The 20,016-nt window shown below is 34.3% G+C and overlaps 1 protein-coding gene across 1 annotated transcript in view; it reads left to right on the top strand.

The window, feature by feature from the left end:
• The window catches only part of B3GALT1 (beta-1,3-galactosyltransferase 1), a 620,917-nt gene that overhangs the window by 466,837 nt on the left and 134,064 nt on the right, over nt 1–20,016 (top strand). Inside the window, exon 5 of the mRNA XM_074303205.1 lies at nt 3,427–3,505. The gene's annotated coding sequence lies outside the window, so the exon portion shown is untranslated. The remainder of the gene's footprint in view (nt 1–3,426; nt 3,506–20,016) is intronic.

Below are 20,016 nucleotides of genomic sequence, written 5' to 3'. Positions count from 1 at the left end.
CAAATATTAAAGCAAATTGTTGAGTGAAAGGCACATTGGAAAGTCATGACATCAAGACAATGCAGTGAATCCAGCTAACCCTAAGTGATAGACTCTATTTTACAAAACTGTCCAAAACAGTCTGATGGGTTCCTACTATGTGCAGAACTTTGGGAACAAGAATGGACGTAGAAAACAACCTTTGAATCTTACAAGTTATTGCCACAGTAACTCCAGATGTAATAACTAAAGCTATTTTAAAAGTTATGCACCTTTGAAACAGCTAGAAAATATTGCCATAATTGAGAAAAGTAAATTCATTACAGAAAGAAAATCATGGTCTTTTAATCATTATACAACTAGGGATTATTCGTTTAGCCTTAGGGGAAATTCATTAATGTGGATAGGTATTGCACTTCTCTTTTTTAATTTCTTATTGTTCCCATTATCTACTCATTGACCATTATGCATTTTTATTAACATCATCATTGCCCTTTTTGTAATCATCAACTAAAATAATTGCCACTGTGTTTGCATTTCTTTGGATTTTCTTCCACTATTTGCATGTCACTAAGCAAGCATACTTAGAATTAATAAGAAAAATATGATCTAACACTAGCAGATAATTAAGATCATTGTAGTAGAAAATTTTCATCACTAGTTTGCTCAGGGGGCAAGGATCACATTTGATGATTACTGAGCCAGTGAGTGGCTATTATCAATATCAATCAATCATAAAACTTTTATTAAGCCCTTACTATATGCCAGGCACTATACTAAATATAGGGATACAAAAAGAGGAAAATAACGTCCATGCTTTCAAGAAGCATATAATCTAATGGAGGAGATAGCATGCAAACATATATAGATAAGACAATCTATATAGGAGGTAAATAGGAAATAATTAACAGAGGGAAAGTACATGAACTGAGGTGGGGAAGACTTCCAGGTAACACTGGGATTTTCATTGGGACTTAAAGAAAGCTATAGAAGTTAGTAGTAGGAGCATTTTAAAGACTTAATGGTATTACAAAGGCAAACAAAACAAAACAAAACAAAAACAACTAGAAAAGAAATAGACACTGCCTTCTACAAGTTATCACAGAAACTTGTTGGATTTGGATTAACTAAATCCAAAATGTGACGGAAGGAAGAAGTTTCATTTAGGCACGTGGGATAGACAACCTGTGTAAAGACACAGGATGGGTTGTCAGATATAAGGAACAGCTGCACTATTTGGATTTCAGATAATAGAGGAAATAATAGAGGTAATAACCATAAAATAGAGGTAATAACCACAGACAGCTGAGCTGGAATCCCTTCAAACAAATGAGTTTATATGTTATCCTAGAGATGATAGGGAATCACTAGAAGTAAGATGGAAAAAACCTATGTTTTGGGTATATTCCTTCAATAACTAAATGGAAAAATCAACTGGAATGAAAAGAGACTGGAAGAATACCAATTAGAATAAGAGTGGAGATGATAGACTTATTTCAAATCTCCTATCTATCAGCATTATTTCACCATTTTAAAAAATCTGAAATTGCATGAGGTTTTTGGTGATAAGTTGGCTTTCTAGTTTCCAAAGGGAGAAAAAAATTCTAACCAACACATCTCATACAACTCCTTCATTCAGTTTCTCTAGGTTGTAAGTCAGATACAGGACTCACAGCTATTATCTAAATGCAGGGATATTTGTGAGTATAATCATTTCTTCAGAAGAAAGGCCATAAAGTATTGTTATGGTTGGTGAAAAAAAAAGATTTGTTTTTAATGCCAGTTGTTTGGAGGTGAAGTCTTTTGTGAACTTACATAATAACCATTCAATCTAATAGCAATAGAAAGTTTCCACTATTGAAATTCTATAAAATTTAGAAAGTTCAGGTATGAAATTGCAGGCTATATCTTTAAGAGTAAGTTTAAAAGTAAATATATCTAATACAGATTATGAGGTACCTAATTTTCTCCAACCTGATTTTAGAATTTCCCAGAATTCAGATTTATATTTAGTCCTGTGAGTGAGTAGATGCCTAGATTTTATATATAAATTCAACTGAAAAGTGATTAAAGTTTTCATCATGCCAAATGAAGCTTTTAAAAGTGTACTCTCCTTTTGAATATGGTCCCAGGGAATGCTGACATGAAAGGAGACAGTAAATAAGAGGCTAAAAATAGCTGAAAATCAAAGCTTATATCAAAGTAGAATTCTTATTGAGATGCCAAATAAAAAGTAAGAATAAACATAGCCTTTTCTCAAACTCCTCATTCCTCTTTTCCTTTTCAATATAGACACACAATCTGGGAAGCATACATTGACTCCACCAATTGTGACTCCACTGATTGTCCTCTACTTCTTCTTGTGTGTGTGTATTTGATCTTATCTTACTTTCTACTAATAGTCACTATTATGTTTTTTTAGGGTAAACTGTATTTCCAAGACTCATACTTAATAGCTATTTAATCTAATCCATACTTGAGCATGACTTCTTCCCATATTAAATTCCAAAATTCTTCTCCCAGGTTCATTTTTTAGTAATGGAGAATTCACAACCTGCCATAGTGGATTTTTGAACAGTTCTTTTTGATAGGAATCTATCTAGGCTTAATCTACTTCCTTACAGCTTCCATCCATTGCTCCTACTTTTTGTCTACTGGAAGCAACAAAGACAGCGTTTTGTATCTAAGATAACTCTGATTGGACAGTCTAGTTAACCTTATGAAAAAGGAAAGTTATAGTTGCCTCACATGTCATTAATAATCATACTTAGTTCTTAGTAATCATAGATTTCTTTTATAAACTTTCACAAAAAATCTTCTCTATGCATTCTAGAATCCTGTCAGGAATCTAAGTCAACTTCACAATCTATTTTAGAAATTGGCATATCATTTACCCATCTTTAACCCTATATAAACTCTTATTTTTCCTAATTGTTCAGTGATAGCAAATAATTATGTGATTAATAATCAATTCTGAAAGTTTTCTTCTTTAGCTATTATCATCACCATATATTAAAAATAATTTATTAAGTACTTACTACATGTCTGTACCAAATCCTGGGAATACAATGGTGGTAGATAATATGCAAACAATTATTTAATATATTAAATAGAAGCTGATCTCAGAGGGGAGGCACAGAGAGTGATAAGAGAAGGATGAAGGATGTGGGAAGGATGACCTGCAGATAATGGTGTTTGAGTTGGGTCCTAAGAAAGCCAGGAAAACCAGGAGGCAGAGATGAGGAGAGAGAGCATTCTAGGCAAGAGGATCAACCACAAAAAGTAGAGGAGTTGGGAAAATGAATGTTATTTGTAAGTAACTGTGAGAAGTCTAGCCTCAGTGAATCACAGAGTGTGCAAAGGAAGAATGAAGTATGGAGAAGTAGGAAGGGGACAAGTTATGTAAGACTTTAAATGCTCAACAGAGGATTTTATATTTTATTCTAGAAGAAATAAGGAGCCACTGAAGAAGACCTGTGCATTAGGAAGATTACTCTGGCAGCTGAATGGTGAGGAAATGCTAAAGGTAGGAGAAGCAATGCACAGACTGTTTCTATTTTTCAAGTGTGAAATGCTAAAAGCCTATATCAGAGTGGAGATCATGTGGGTGGTAGGAAGATAATGTAAAGAAATTCAACAAGATTTAGTAACAGTTTGGATATGTGGGTAATGAGTTGAGGATGACATCTAGGTTATGAATCTGGGCAATGGAAGAATGGTGGTATATTCTACAGTAATAGAAAAAGTTTGAAAAAGAAGACGGTTTAGGGATAAAGATGACAACTGAATTCACTTTAGGGTACTTTTTTAGATGTCTACAGGACATACATTTTGAGATATTTAATTTGTAATGTGAAACTGAAGGTCATGAAAGAGATTAGGACTGGATAAATAGGGCTAAAAATCATCTAAATAGAAATAAGTGAATCCTAGGAGCTAATAAGATCATTAAGGAAACCACTATAGAAAGGGAAGATAAGAGGACCAAGAGTAGACCTTGAAATGATGATGATGCTAACTGGACATGGACTGGTTGAAGATACATCATAAGACTCTGAGAAAGAATGGTCAGACAAGTAGGTGGGAGAGAGCAGCCATCTACTTTGCTTTGGTCAAGCTTGTGATTGAAACATCAGGGGAGATAGGTGTTGCTTATGCATCCCCTCATGTATCTTAGGATTAAATTCCCATTTACCATGCTTTATCCTAAACTGTTTACCTGGTATGTTCATCATTGTAAACAAATAGTCAGTATCTAACTGTCTTGTTTATATAACTAAGTATTTCTAAACACTTCATGTTTTAAATTATGTATTGCATATTCCATCCAAAAACTTGGCATTGTGTTTTGGAAAGCATACAATATCTATGTATTCTTTGTTTAATTGCATCTCTAAGTTTGCAAAGCAACTAGTCAACAAGTGGAGCAATATGTGGAGGTAGATTCAATGAACTGCTACAGGCAGTTTCTGACCAACTAATGGATTGTATTCCAAAAGTGAGTTTGCAAGCCAGTTGTTCAGAACTCACAAGAACATATTGGTCTAAAAGGTTAGGGCCTCGGGAGAGTTCACAAAAAAACTAACATACAATATAGAAAATTAGTATCCATGGTAATAGCTGGAATTTTCTGGATTCTAGGAATAGTGTCTCATATATCACAGGAGACAGAAAAAAAAAAAAAAAAGATTTTTCTTTCTTTCCAGAGCAGGGCAATTTTGAAATAAGTGAAGTATTTTGTTAGCTGTTTCCCTTTCTGTGTCATTTCCCAATCTTTTAGTTTCTTTCTCCTCCTCTCTCCCCTGGCAGAATCCAGCCACTATAGCCTACATACAATCCTGAAAGCCAAATCACTTCAGGCTCCAGAATGACCTACCTCTCCCTCCCAATAAAGAGTTACTTTCCTTTAATGCATTGGTCTCAGCTGCCAATTAAGAGGAGAGCAATCTGATTGAATTAAGTCATAATAATTAGGAATGAGTGAAACTAGAACCTTGACCCTTGTGTAACATGTGAATTTTTTTTAAAAGAGTGTTTATGGATCCAAATTAATCTGACGCTGATGGAATGTCATCCAGTTTGGCAAAATTCTTAATCTAAGAATGGAAAGCAAAACATTTCAGGCAGCGTGGAGGAAGTCATATCGGTTCAGAGGGACGAGCTCTGCCTGAGGCAACTCTCCTAGGCTTTTCCTGCTTTTCACAGCTGCCTCTCAGCCTTGGCTTTTAAAACCTGCACATTCTCTAAATCTTGAGCTTTATCCCAATGATTCCAGTGGCAATGGTAACAGGGTTCTGTCAGGAGCGATGGTAGAGAGTGCCAATAGAACAGAATGCACCATGTGTATTCATGGATCATTTTAAAGTGGAGCATTGTCTCTGACCTCTTTTGTCTCCAAACCCATATAGATTGTATATAAATATTGAGTATTGATGGTGAATCATGTTAATTAGAAAAAAAAAACAATACATTTTGCTAATATGCTGAAATCAATACTGTTATTATGATATTCATCTCTAATTAAGTTGGACTCAGCAGGCTAGAAATGGATCATGTAGCTTTTGCTTAAATGGAATTTGAAACACCCTCAGCTTCAGGCTTGAGATAAAAGAGTGGGTGATTCAACTTTGTGGGAAAGAAGAGTTTTCCATTGTTCTGTGGCCAGCTGCTTGCTCCCTGTGAATGAGTTTCAGAAAAAGCATGTCTTTTTCTACTTAATGTTGTTATCACAAGACTTGCATCATCAGTGAAGGAAGGAGACCTTAAAAAGGTGAGGAAATGCAGAGACACCGTGATGGTGTGAGGGAAGGAGAACTAAGGATTTAGGAAACAGTTTCCCATTTTGACTGTCAGATATAATACCCAGATGCCCAATTTCATCCTACACCTTTTTAAAATACCACAGACAGTCCTTTGTAAAGCAAGTAAGAGAAAGGGAGAATTTAAAACATCTAAAGGCAAAGGGATATAGTGGAAAGAACATTAAAGTCACAGTCACAGAAACTGAGTTTGAATCCCAGATCTACCATTTATTATATGTATGAGAGCACAAATCGCTTAATCTTCCCAATATTCACTCCCCTTATTTGTAAAATATGGAAATTGATGATTTCAAAGTCCATCCTAGTTTTTAATTTTTGCTCTACCACATATAGTATAGTTTTGTGATTAGTATGGAAAGAAGGATGGTAAAACTTGACTGATGGCTGATCTAATCAAGGATATACAAATAAAATGCACTATAGTAGATGTCTATTAGACTCATATACACATACTTATTTCTGCAGGAGAGTATTTTTTCAGATCCATAGTGGCTCTTACTATTCTTGTGGTATTAGGGAACACTATGTCCCCAAATATCTCTTCATTTCTTTCAAAATTCTCATACTACCTATGTGCCCTGTGGTCACATATCAGGAGAATAGGAATGAAGACTCAGGAAGGCAGTGGCCTTTTCTCTCCTGGCCTTAATACAAGTCAGATTATAAGCTAAAAATAAAGGTGACTCTCCATGGCCCTAGTTCTGCACTACCAAAGATCCCTTGTGATTGATCTAATTTGATGTGATATTTATTAAACTCCTACAAGGTGCTAGGTTCAATATCAGGAATATCCAGCTGTGCACAGCTGTTAAACCAGCAGATAATTAAAGATGTATTTTCACTTTCCTCAACATAGATAAGGATTGAGGTGTAAACTCTAATAACACTCTATTGGGAAGTTTTCTGAAGTTATCTCTTTATTATGCAGGGCTGTAACACACTTGTTATTTGTCCTTCAGTACTGAATTCACTCAAAATATACTAAGAGAGAGTCTTTATTAAACATGATATTAAGCAAAAGGGTTCAGGGGTTCTCAAACTACGGCCTGCTGAGGATGTTTATGCGGCCTGCCGGGTTATGGCAAATGGGCTGAGGGGCGGAGACAGAGTGTGAGCTTTTGTTTTTACTATAGTCTGGCCCTCCAACAGTCTGAGGGACAGTGAACTGGCCCCCTATTTAAAAAGTTTGTGGGCCATTGAGAACTGTGGTCTTTGGGAACTGCAGGCAATTACTGAAAAATGTAATTCTTAATGGGAGGAGAATTGGAAAACACATCTACAGTGTTCTGTCTCCCTGATCCACACCCCAGCCCAGCCAGCTCTACAGGAGAGAGCTGTCACCATGTCCTTTGCGTCCTGAAATGCCATTTTGAGAGTGTGAGATTTGCTCCACATTCTAGCCATACAGAGTCCATATGCCACATGTGTCCAAGGGTGCTTGCCCTGAGTCCTGTATGAAGCAGAGAAGGAAAGAGTTGGAATCCCCTAAGAAAACTTAGTTCCATTTCCAGGGAAGCTCATGACTGAATTTCAGAATAAAGCTAGGCTGCTTTGCCTGGCCCACTATTCTTCTCTTTTCCATCTGGAAGTGATAAAATGAGAGAAACATGGCAGCAAGCATGCAGAGCAGAATATCCTTCCCTTCTATACGCTTAACACATACAGAGCTGGGACTCTCCTATGTGCACAGAGGAAATTAAGAGCGCCAACTGTCTCACTGCTATCTCCCCAAATGGATCTCTCCATTTTTATGTTAATGGGAGACCACATAGCTTCTATAGATTTGCATTGGTTTTGTGTTCATACAGTCCTATTAGAGTGTTATTAAAGTCCCTTCACCATTATGAGTGTTTGTTTACTTTGGCTGAATCGCTCTTGGGGAAAACAAAGTATGAAAAATAAATGATGGAGTTGTCGGGTTTATTTTGCTGGTGTTATTCTGAATTCCATCTCTAAAGTCTCAGTCCAAGGTATTAGTTGAAAGCCTCTATCACATAACGAGATGCCCATTATAGGTGGTATTAAGGGTTCACTTAAGGATACAGTCACACTTGTTTCATTTCACATGAAAAATTAAACATAGAAATAACAACCATCAATAATGCATTTTCCCTATGTGATTTTTATAGACTGGGAAACATATATGTGTTAAGCATTTGATTAAAGTAGAAAGCTCCCAGTTCTTTGGAGAACAACATTGGTGATTGTTAACATGGCCAGAATTGTAGTGAAAATGAGACTCTATATATCACTAAGTGACAGAAAGACCCTCATTATGGGGATAAGAGTTGTTTTGATACATGAAAAAGTTGAATAATGTGTGGCCACGGTTGCAGATTTTCTAGCATAACTATTGTATCCAACTACTAAAAGAAGCATGCTGAGGAATGAGCAAATTCAGAAAGAGCAACACATCCCAAAATGACAAAAATGGACCTTTGAAAAAACCATTCCCTGAAACATCACATTCATAGCCATGAGAAGTAATGGATTCCTGAATTTCTAAAATTGTTTAAAAGTTGCAGAAATCCTTTATTCTTAGAGGACAGTCTATTATCCTCTGAGGACAACTAGGTGACACATTGGATGAGCGCCAGTCCTAGAGTCAGTAAGACTCACCTTCCTAAATTCAAATCTGATCCCAAACACTTGCTAGCTGTGTATCCCTGAGCAAGTCTCTTTCCTGTGTTTACTTAATTTCTTCATTTATAAAATGAGCTAGAGAAAGAACTGGCAAACCACTACAATATCTTTGCCATGAAAACCCCAGGTGGGATCCCGAAGAATTGGACACAAGTAAAATGACTAAACAACAACTATTATCCTATTTTACAAGATACATTTCTCATCACAAAATTATCAAACCATAGATTCCTAAAACAGACATTGCTACTTGCGTTTGTTTTTTCCTTCCTCCTTCCTTTCCCTTGTTGTCCTAGTCATTGACTATAATGCAAAGCCTAGTTAGATCAAGTTACTTAACAACTATGTGGTAATAAAGAGTCAATGCAACAATGGATAAAGGTCTAGCCTTGGATTAGGGAAGACTGGATCAAGTCCTAACTTTTTGATTTTCTCTATGGATAAGTCACTAAACTCAGATGCCCCAGGAAGCTGAGAATGTGTTCCAGATGAGTTGAAAATCTGCATCAATGGAGAATTTCTACAGTGGGAGTGAGTAACGCACACAGATGAAATCACAAATAAGTCCCCTCAACTCTAGCTCCAAATTGAGGTTAATAAGAGATACAAAAGGACTCTGGCTTGCTGGAAAGAGGGGAAAACAAAGATCATTACTGAGTTTTAAGTTTTCCATCTTAGAGGATGATAGATATTTTCTAAAAAATAAATACCCAGAAGATTTGGGCCATAGCATGATTGATTCTATGCTCTATGAGAAACTTGTAATATAGCACTGAACTTACGCTCTGCCTTCTTGATCTTAAATCATAGGATTATGGGTTGATAGAAAGAGAGCAAAAAGAAGTTCAAGAGGTCATCAGATCCAGTTTTCTCATTTACAAATGAAGAAACTTAGACCAAGAGAGTTTAGGTGACATAATGTCTTAAGAGCTGTCTACTAAGAGACAAACAAAAAATAGAGGGAAGCATAGTCTTTCAAAGAATATAGCTAATAATAGCTAGCATTTAAAGGGATAGGAGCATGACTTGTAGTAAAGTTCCAGATAAAAAGCTGAACTACTGAAGCTGTCACCTTCTCTGTAGTGTAGAGTGTAAGTACAAGAATGCCTAGAATACTGATTTGCTCAGGGTCACTTACTGACCTTTGTATAGTGCTTTAAAGTTTGCTGCATACATTACCAGAAGCAGCTAGATGGTACAGTGGATAGAGCACTGGGCTTGGAGTTAGGAAGACCTGAATTCAAATTCAGGTATAAAACTCACTAGATGTGTGAGCCTGAGTGAGTCATGTAACCTTATTTGCCTCAGTTTCCTCATCTATAAAATAAAGTGAAGAAAGAAATGGCACACCTCTTCAATATCTCTGTAAAGAAAAGCACCAAGAGGATCATGAAGAGTCAGACATGACTGAACCAATCAAACACCAACTTATATTTTCTTGAACCTAACAACAATCCCATGAACAGATAAAGATATATTCATAGAGATAGAGATAGATACATAGACATATACCTATGTATGTATACATATATATATATGTATATACATACACATATATTAAATTCATATATATATATATATATATAAAACATTTATATATCAGATAAGAAAATTAAAACTAAAAAGACAAGGTGGCTTGTTTCTGGTCACAGAAAGCAAATCTCCAAGTCAGGATTTGAATGCAGGTCTCCCAACCCAAGGACTAGAAGTCTATCCATAATGCCATGCAGTCCTTTGCCTCAAAAAACCTGCTTTTTTGGGAGAAAAAAAAACTGCAAAATGAAATCACAGCATAAGAATGTCTAAAATAGCAGGAAACATTATGAATTCATTATCTTTCAGTGAATTTTTTGTCTAGTATCAACATCTTCTTTGTTATCAAGAAAACGAGCTCCCATTTTGAATTTCTGTAGCAGGTTTTCCTTCTGGAGAAAAAAGATAGCTTTTTTAAAAATTATGATGCTGTGTTGATATAAAGCACTTTTCCTTCTTAGAAAACTGTCTTTACAGCCATTATCAGATCATTGTGAGTCTCATTCTGTGTGGAAACAGTGTTCATGAAAAAACAGATTTATCAAAGTTAAGAATAAAATCACAGGTAGCCCAGGAGTCCTTATGAAGGATGCATTTTTGATTCAATAGGATCAGTGTCCCTTTTTTTCTACCTTTACATCTATCCTCCCCATATTTACTGGTGACATTCTTGCTCAAAGCCGTTTTCCATTTATCATTTGCACACTTTGTGTGGGGACTGGTGCTTAAAATTGGCTCTGCTAAGGTTACCTGGGGCAATGGTCCACCCCTTCACAGATCTCTAACTAACCAGGAAAAGAAAAACATATGCTGTGTCCTAAGCATCCTAATGCCTCTTTGTTCAGACAAGCACAAGTCTTTCCAAAGCAAGAGGAGTTCACTGTCTGCAACTAGAGATAAGAAATCCATTTCTCTCCTGACCCTCCTCCAACATCTGTAGATTCTTGGATTCTCCAGATGCATTCAGTCCAAACTTTGTGAGTGAGATCTCCAATGGATCAAAGATTTATTTCAAAACCAAGATTAGAATTGGGTGATATATGGTCAAACATCTAAAACAAAGGATACAAAACAGAAGGAGGTTTATTAGAGAAAAAGAAAGGGACTGATTGAGACAGAACCAAAAAGGTGAAAAATTGGAGCCAATATGTCAGAAAAACAGACAGGTTGATATTGAACCGATGGAAGTTTACAGTCTTCTGTCTCCTATTAAGAGGAACCCTGACCTGAAGATCTATACCTGACTATTGGACATTGGATAGTCCTATTCACCAAAAGTTGGGTCAGGAGAGCAAATTGCCTTTTAAATCATGAGAAAACTTTCTTTAAGATTATATTCATAATTTTAAACCTAGAAAAGATCTTATAAGTCACCTAGTTCAATCCCCTCATTTTACAGATAGAGAAAATGAAACCTAGAAAAATCAATTAACTAATGATAAAAATAATAATAGCTAGCATTTATAGAGTGCCTTCTATGTGCCAGACACTGCACTAAGAATTTTACAAATATGATCTTTTGATCTTCACAACTCCATTTAAGAGATGAAGAAACTAAGGCAGACAGAGATTAAATAACTTACTGTGGATCACATAGCTAGTAAGTAGTCACATACCTAGTAGGACATACCAAAGGTCATAAGATAAGTAGCAGATCAGACATCTGAATCTGGTTCTCCTAGAGCTAGCATTTTTCTCACTATCCTACATTAGACTTGCTTACAGACTGAATATTTATTTTCCCCAAACTTTAGAAAAAAAAGGTATCAAACAAATAGAAAAAGAGATCATTACTCTGTAAACATGTCAGGATGAAGTGAGATAGTATTTATATAGCACTTTTAAACCTTAAAGTGCTTCATAAATACTAGTTATCCTTATTATTATTGATATTAACCTTATTATTATTGTCCTTCATAAAGAGTAAATATGTAGTATAGTGCAAAGTTTCTTAACCATGAGTTATGTAATTGAATATGGGGGCCACAAAAAATTTGGCAATAATAAAATGTCTCAATATTCCACCATTATTTAACTCTTTATGTAAAAATAAATAAGCACATCCATCTCAGTATTCAACTTTACTTTCATCTTCAATAAATGGCAAAATTATATATTTTATATATGGCAAAAATATATATATATATATATATTATACCAAAGAATCTTTTAAAATAGATTTCTTTATGATTTATTATCGGTAAATGTTTAATTTGTATATCTATTCTGCATACATAGATACAGGAGTTGCAAAAAAATTTCTCAGATAAAAAGGGGTTATGGGTAGAAAAAGTTTCAGAAACAGGACTTGATCTGGAGTCAGTCAGAAAGACTTACATTGAAATTTCATATTAGACAACTGTTAAATGTGTGATTCTGGAGAAATCATTTAGCTTTTCTGTATCTCATTTTCCTCATATGCAACATAAGGATATTGTACTTGATGGCTTTTAAAGTTCCTTCAACTCTAAACCTGTGATCTCAGGAATTTTAAAAGAATGTATGTAGCAGTTTTTATTGCTACTACTAAGTGTTGTGATCATATGAGTTTACATTTCAAATTAATTCTGTCCTCTCTCTTTCCCTTCCCTTCTTCCTTTCACAAATATCTGCTGAATGCCAACTTTGCATTGGGCCCTGCACAAGACAGTGAAACTGGAAGATGGAAGGGAAATATGCAATCATGAAAGGCACAGCTTTTACATAACCTTTAATATTCTAATTACTTTTGGGGAGAAAACAATCACAAAAAATAACAACAAAAAACAAGCTCTCCCTTTGCATATATTGATGTTGAGAGTCTACTAATGGAAATTTCCCAAAAGGAATTTTTTTAATTCTTCCACTAGAGAACAGTATTAAATCTTCTACCCAGATCAACATACATATCTCAAGATCTTTTAAAAGATACATTAAAAGACACAACCAAAAAAAATTTTAAAATAAAAAAAACAAAACAAAACAAAATTCCATAAACAGAGAAAATTTTATGGAAAAGTTAAAGAAAATAAAAAGAGAAAAGGTAAGAAATCAGGCTTTCCTGCTTACTGATTTATTTAGATGCTGATTGAACTAAGGGTACTCACATTTACGTGGAAAGATATAGAAAGATTATTTTCTGAAGAAAGCTCTCAACCAAATAGACCCTGTGAGGTTAGAGAAGTATTTGAGTTTGAAGATTTTGTTTGAAGGATTTCAAGAGAAGTTCAATTTAGCTAACTTATGGTAGAAATAGTGACTGAACTGATACAATCCCAAAGGCATAATCTTTTATTTGGTAAGAACAAATCTTTAAAAAAAATAGAAATAGAAGTTTAGTTTGCATTAGAGCACAAAAAAGAATTCTGTTTGATTTATTTTAAAACTGTTGCTCTCATCTGCCCAGAGGATTAATAAAGTTGAAGCTTTAGTTGAAGCCCTAATATGTATTCCAAAGAGGACCCTGGTTTCATAGCTATTAAGCTTCATTGCAGGTTTAATCAATTTAATACAATTAACGTTTATCAAACTCAGCACCATACTATGAGCTTAAAAAATGCCTACAGCAAATGGATGGCTGAAATAGGTTTTTTCACATGAATACAAGGAAAACTCAAATTCTCATATTGAAAAAATGTATACATTAAAGAACCTGACTTGTTCTTTCAACATCTAGGGTTTTTCCTTCCTTTTTTGATTCTCTTGTCTGAAAAAGATCAAAAGGTGGAAAACCTTGGTTCAGGAAGGTCACAATAGAAAAAGAAATATATGTATTGGAGTCTAAAAATTACAGGATATTTTAAACCAAGAGCAAATTAGGTATGGAAACCACCATACCATCTAGAACCATTACTAGAGAGGGACTACAGGCTTTGTTCCTTGAGCTGGTCATTTCCAAATTACCATACCTACAATCTCATCATCCACTTTAGCTCTTTCTTACATGTGAATTTTCACCTAATCTTGCCCAGAAATAGGCCTCTAATTCATTTGCATAATTCCTCCATACCCCTCCTTTTAAATTCCCTTCTTATCTTGTCTTCCCAGATTAGAATGTAAACTTCTCTATGTTTGTATCCTCTGCACTACTTTATCACTAAATCATTCACTACCCTGAGACCGTGTAGGGCCACAATACCAAAGGAAAAAGGCAGTACAAAAAAAGTGGATAAAATGGAGTCCATGGTCAACAGAAATTGAAGGAGGAGACAAGTTCAATGTTGATCAGACTGTCTCCTAAATGCCTCTGGTGCTTTATAACTGTATAAAACTTTATAATTAGCTAAAATACTTCCACATCCTTTTTCTGAATTGGTCCTCATGTCAATCCACAAAAATCGACCCAAATTATTTGGGATACTTGGGATTCAGTACCAGTCACAAAAGAAAAAATATTAAATTAAATAAGATGAGACGGACGGCATCAACCCTATCCAAATCTGTTACCAAAGTCTGAAATTAATGGACCCTAAGCTTCCCAGCAAGGAATAAGACTTAAGTACAGAAGTTTGCCAAGAAAACATTCACATGGAAAGTTAGTACTGTTTACACAGTAAATTTTTGGGGCACTCTGTTTTGAAAAAGTCTGAAGAATATTAAAACTAAAAGACACAGTCTTCAAGTCCTGTGAGAAAGAAGGATGTGAACAGGAATGTACTAGAACCCAACTCAGAAATGCATTGTTAAATTTTTAGGGTAAATATTGGCAGCTCAGAAATTGATGAATACTAGAGATTCAGGCTTGATTTATTGTTTTATTTTATTGATTGTTTAAACCTGGACAAGGCTTAATAATGCAAATTCAAAATGTGCTGTATTATAATTTTTATACATTTCCCCCAGAAAGACCATTGTTAAACAATTTCCAGCAGACCCCTAATTATAAAATAGTATTCTTAATATATAATAGCAGTACTCAATCTGTAGTTGCTACCCTATTCAATCCAAAACCAGAGCTTTTACCAGCCAAGAGTGATTCTTTCCCATTCCCAAAACACCTATGGCTTATTCAAGTGACTGAATCCCAAATACCATGCAGGATTATTCTAAACAGCATCACGCTGTCATTTTAGATCCCTTGATCCATTACTCTATTAGGAAGTTTGGGAATTGTGGTCACTGAGACTGCAAAACCTAATTTCTCCTTCAAAATTATTTTCCCTTTATTCTTTCAGCTAAAATAGTACAATATTTTATTTCTATTTATCTCCTGTCATAGCTAAAGAGGCAAGGAGGGCAGAATATTAATAATGTATGATAAATCTGGGTATTAGTTGGCCCCATAACTAATGAGAAATTTTACATAGGGATAAGATATGCATAAATTTCTGTGTGTGGAAAGATCCAAAGATACAGATGGAGAATCTCCATGTAATGATCCTGCTTCATTATTATTTTCATATGGGTCCACAATGTAGTGGCTCTATCAGATAGCAACATTTTCCTTCCTACTTCAAGAATCTGTAAATAAAATCATGATCACTCTAAACTGAAACAAGACCTATTACCTTAGAAGGCAATCTTAGGAAAAAATTCATCAACTATTTTCTAATCTAGTAATGTGCCTCTTGGAACTAGACCAGTGCTTAGACAACATGCTAGCATAGAGGCCCCAAAGCTTGAATTTTACTGGTGCATCCTTTAAAAACATTTACACTACAATGAGGAATCAAAGAACATTAGTATTTTGTTGTTTTTTTGGTTGAGTTTTTTTGTTTGTTTTTTCTTTAAGATGGGAGGAAATTATTATTTCAGCGAAGCATTTTCTTCATAGTTTGCTAAATTTTATACATAACAGATTAAATATGCATATCTCTAAAAAGCATTGTGTTTTATAATCCTATTCCCAGGTGCACACTATTTTTAAGAAGAATAATTATGTATTGATTTATTCCAAATCAGGTAAAGGACCTACAACATAAAAGAGCAAATAATGATTCTAAATAAAGATTCAGCATGTTGGTTTTTGTTCAACCTAGATTAATGAGAACATTAGAATATGAAAACATGCAATGACTTTCAACAAATTTTTAAGCATTTAATTGAGTGCATGAGAACATGGTGAGACATTGATATCAACATGGAAAAAATTTAATAGTGTAAGCTGAGTTGAGGCAAGTTAATAGTATACATGTCATGGGGTTTGTCTTTTGGACAATGTAATTGTTACCCACTCAGACGTCTGTGTCTTTGTATGTCATCCGTGATTGAATCTGCAAGGGACCAGTCTTTATGCTAACAATAGAATGGGTATTAGAATTCTGCAGGAGGTCACTTTACATTCTAGGATCGAGGTCAGTGGGCAATACTTAACACCACTATTTTAATTATTATAACTGTGTGTGTGCTTACTTAACTATAAATGTGGCAACCTGGAAACCCAGCAGGCTAAGAAAACGATGAGTGCCAGGGGCTGAACTGTTTCCTCCTCTCATTATGAAATAATTGTTTTAGCTCAATACTTTCAGTAATGGAACTCATGTGTTTGCATGTGTGAGTGTGTCAGTCATAGAATTATACTGATGGGGAACAGAAGCCTAGATTGAAATCATAAATGAGAACTTCCATGTCCCACTTGGGGCTGTCCCATATTTATAAGTCACACAACGTCTGGGCTAAGGGAAGTGAGAGCCCCTTTAGTGTATTCTCGGTCAGAGTTGGTTGGAGCAAATGACATATTTCTAGTGGAAAAATTGAAACAAGACCTAATAAATCTGTTGTTTATACCCTGAGGTAATCTGGCTTGATTACATTTCAATTCTAAGTGATGTGGTTCACAAGTTACTTAAACCCAAATTCACCAATTGGTGAAATCATCATTATTCTTTTCTCATTTGATTCACCTATGTCATTCTGAATAAAAATGAACATTACTCTGAGTATCAAATACACTTTTACAGCAATACAAAATGATTACTCAAACTGACTAGCCAACCTATATGTTTATAAACTCTTTCAAGCCCACGTTGAAACTCAGGTGATGCATCTCAAAGATGACACTTCATCCCATAAAACTCAAACTAGAAGGAACTTTAACAATAATCTAATCAGACTGCCTAAGTTTTTTAGCTGGAGAAACCAAAGGCTAGAAAGTTTATGTAATTTAACCAAAGTCATCAAAGCATTCTGGTATCTAGTTCAATATACATTCCAATGAGCTTTTTCATAAAGATATCTTTTCCAAGTCTTTCTTAGGTACAAAGAGTGACTTGATACTGCTACAATATTTTTCAGATGGGTGATGCAAAGAAAAAATTAATCATTATTGAGTGCTTATTCCATTCTAAGTTCCTTACAATATTATCTAATTTATCTTATTGATTTTTAAGTTAGTAAATTTAAGAGAATATAATTTTGTCTTATTTATTTCATTAGCTTGTGAGTTTAATTCACTTAAATAATCATGAAAAAACTTACAAAGTGCCAGCATGGTATTGGATGCTGAGCATTTGAAGACAAAATGAAACAATATCTACCTTCACGGAGCTAATACTCTACTGAATCTAGGAATAAACTAATTTCCTTGATGCTGAAACTGAGGTCCTCCTTATAAACTCTGTGTTGGCATTAGTGAAGTTGCCAATGGATTTTTCAGGCAAAGTTCGTTGAGGTCATCTTCTCTCTTGGCACTTATGAATACAGTCCTATCTTTGGATGATCATGCTAAGTCACACTAGGCCAAACTTTAAGATAATAATGTCCCAAAAGCAACATGGAATAATAGAGTGCTGTATTTGAAGTCAGATGTTCATACTAATCTCCCCTCAAATATTAACTATGTGACCATAGGAAATCATTTGAACCTTTCTCACCCTCATTCTTCAAATAAGGATAATAAAAGCTCCTAATTCACAGGAATATTATGAGGATTTCTATAAAGATTGTGCAAATATTAAAGCATTATATCAATGGTAGTTATTCGTATTGTTAAAGTAGAATGATTGATCATTACCGTACTTAAAGTGACAAGATTCTACCCTTATTCCTTTGCAGGGAGAGAACTATCAATAACAGGCATTAAATAGACATGAATAAGGCCTAGAAATCTTTAATCTATCAATCAAAAAATAAATCATAGATTTTAGGCTGAATAGAAAAAGTCCTTGAGGGAGCTAGTTGATACATGAGAGAACTGGACTTGAAGCCAGGAAGACCTGAGATCAAATCCAGCCTAGATAACACCCTTAATCTTTATTTGTCTCACTTTCCTTATCTATTAAATAGGAATAATGATAGCACCCACCTCAAATAAGATATTATATTTAAAACACTTTGCAAGCATAATTAATAATAATTAACCAATATAAAAGTTTTTGAAATCCATTGGAGTGACATTTCAGAGGATGTATATGCTATTGGGTGAGGCAACTTGGTCATTCCTTGTGGGTCACATATAAAATAACCAATTTGGGGCCCCTTGGCCTCTCTTTCTTACCCCTGTATGCCTTAACCAGAGAAAGCTCTTATGATCATAAGAGTTGGACTTTCCATTAGCATTCTAGCACAGAACATACAAGAGTAGTAGTTTGGGGGCTTTACAAATAGCTACTCCATATCTAAGATGAATATCATGAGTAATTCTTGAAAAGGAGCAAAGAATTTCCAGCAATGAGAAGCTTTAGAGTTACCTCTTAGCTACATGTGCTCTTCAAGCTTGAGTCTCCTTTTCTATAAGATATACTAATAAGAGAATATATCACAGACATTGGGAGAGGGAGAAACTAAATAAATCTCTCTTTGTAAAAACTAGATAAGGTTAAATAATTTGCCTAGAAGACTTCTTCACTCCCAATCATTATTATTCCAGAAGGACTGAATGAGAGAGAAATAGAAATTTTTCAAATTTTGATAACTCTTATACTCATAAAATAAAATTTAAAAATTAAAAATAAATAAAAAATAAATAACAAGAATAATAATTAATAAAAACTGAGAACATTTTTATACTATTAGGCTACTCTAAAATAACCAAAAATGTTTTACCTCTGGATGCATTCATAAAAATTGCTAAAATCCAAGAATAGAATCTATTGACTCTTAACAGGCAACATCTGCATGAATTCAAGCTAGAGAAAAAACTCAGAAAAATATCTATGACATGTAGATTTGTTTGTAGAAATGAAAACATTTATGGTGATAATTTAGTACCACCAGAAATTTTTACCAGAAATTATAAAGGATTATCCTTAAGACCCTCTAATTTAATATAGATTATGAAAGACAATAGTAAAAACTCTGCAATTCATAGTTTCGGTAAAATATATATTATTTTATAAAATATGACACATGAAAGTCTGTAAAAAATTAGCATTTACTAAATACCTAGCCAAAAAAACTTTCAAAATATAAATATTATTAGAAAGCAAATTCATATGAGAACTCATTGACTTTCTGCTACTGGAATTATACCAGTCATATCAGTCAACCTACTGAACTTAAGCTTGTATGCTATCCTTTCATTCAACTACAAAAAACAAACAAACAAACAAACAAACAACAACAAAAAACAGTTCTTTTATCTTTATATGCAATTGTCTGTAGAACATTAAGTATAATAGAATATTAGCAGGATAGCAACTCATTCCAGAACTGTTTCTATCTTAATCCTATGAAAAAAGTAAGAATCAGATAAAGATGATAGCAAATCAAAAAAAAAAAAAAAAAAAAAAAAAGCACAGGTATTCTAGAGTCAACTCTTACTGACGGAAGGGAGCTGATTATCAAAATTGTGTGAGCATTTACATCTCAGAAATCAACAAATGTTACAAATCTGGGTAGAATTTATTGTTGCATAGATTTTTTTAAAGTGATGAGACAAAATATTAACAATATAAATTAAACCTAAAAGCGTGCCATCCTTCCATATTCTTTCACTTATCAGCATACCCCTAAATAACAGAGATAATGATAATTTCTATTTATATTGTATTTTAAAGTTTGCAAAATGCTTTGCATACATCTCATTTGATACTCACAATAAGCTTATAAGCAAAGCATCACTGGTATTATCCCTATTTTATGGAGAAGGAAGCAGACTAAATGAGATTCACCAATTAAGCCA

This window comes from Sminthopsis crassicaudata, chromosome 3, assembly GCF_048593235.1.
Source record: "Sminthopsis crassicaudata isolate SCR6 chromosome 3, ASM4859323v1, whole genome shotgun sequence".
NCBI classification, from domain to species: domain Eukaryota; kingdom Metazoa; phylum Chordata; class Mammalia; order Dasyuromorphia; family Dasyuridae; genus Sminthopsis; species Sminthopsis crassicaudata.
This window is presented reverse-complemented; position numbering and strand designations above follow the sequence as displayed.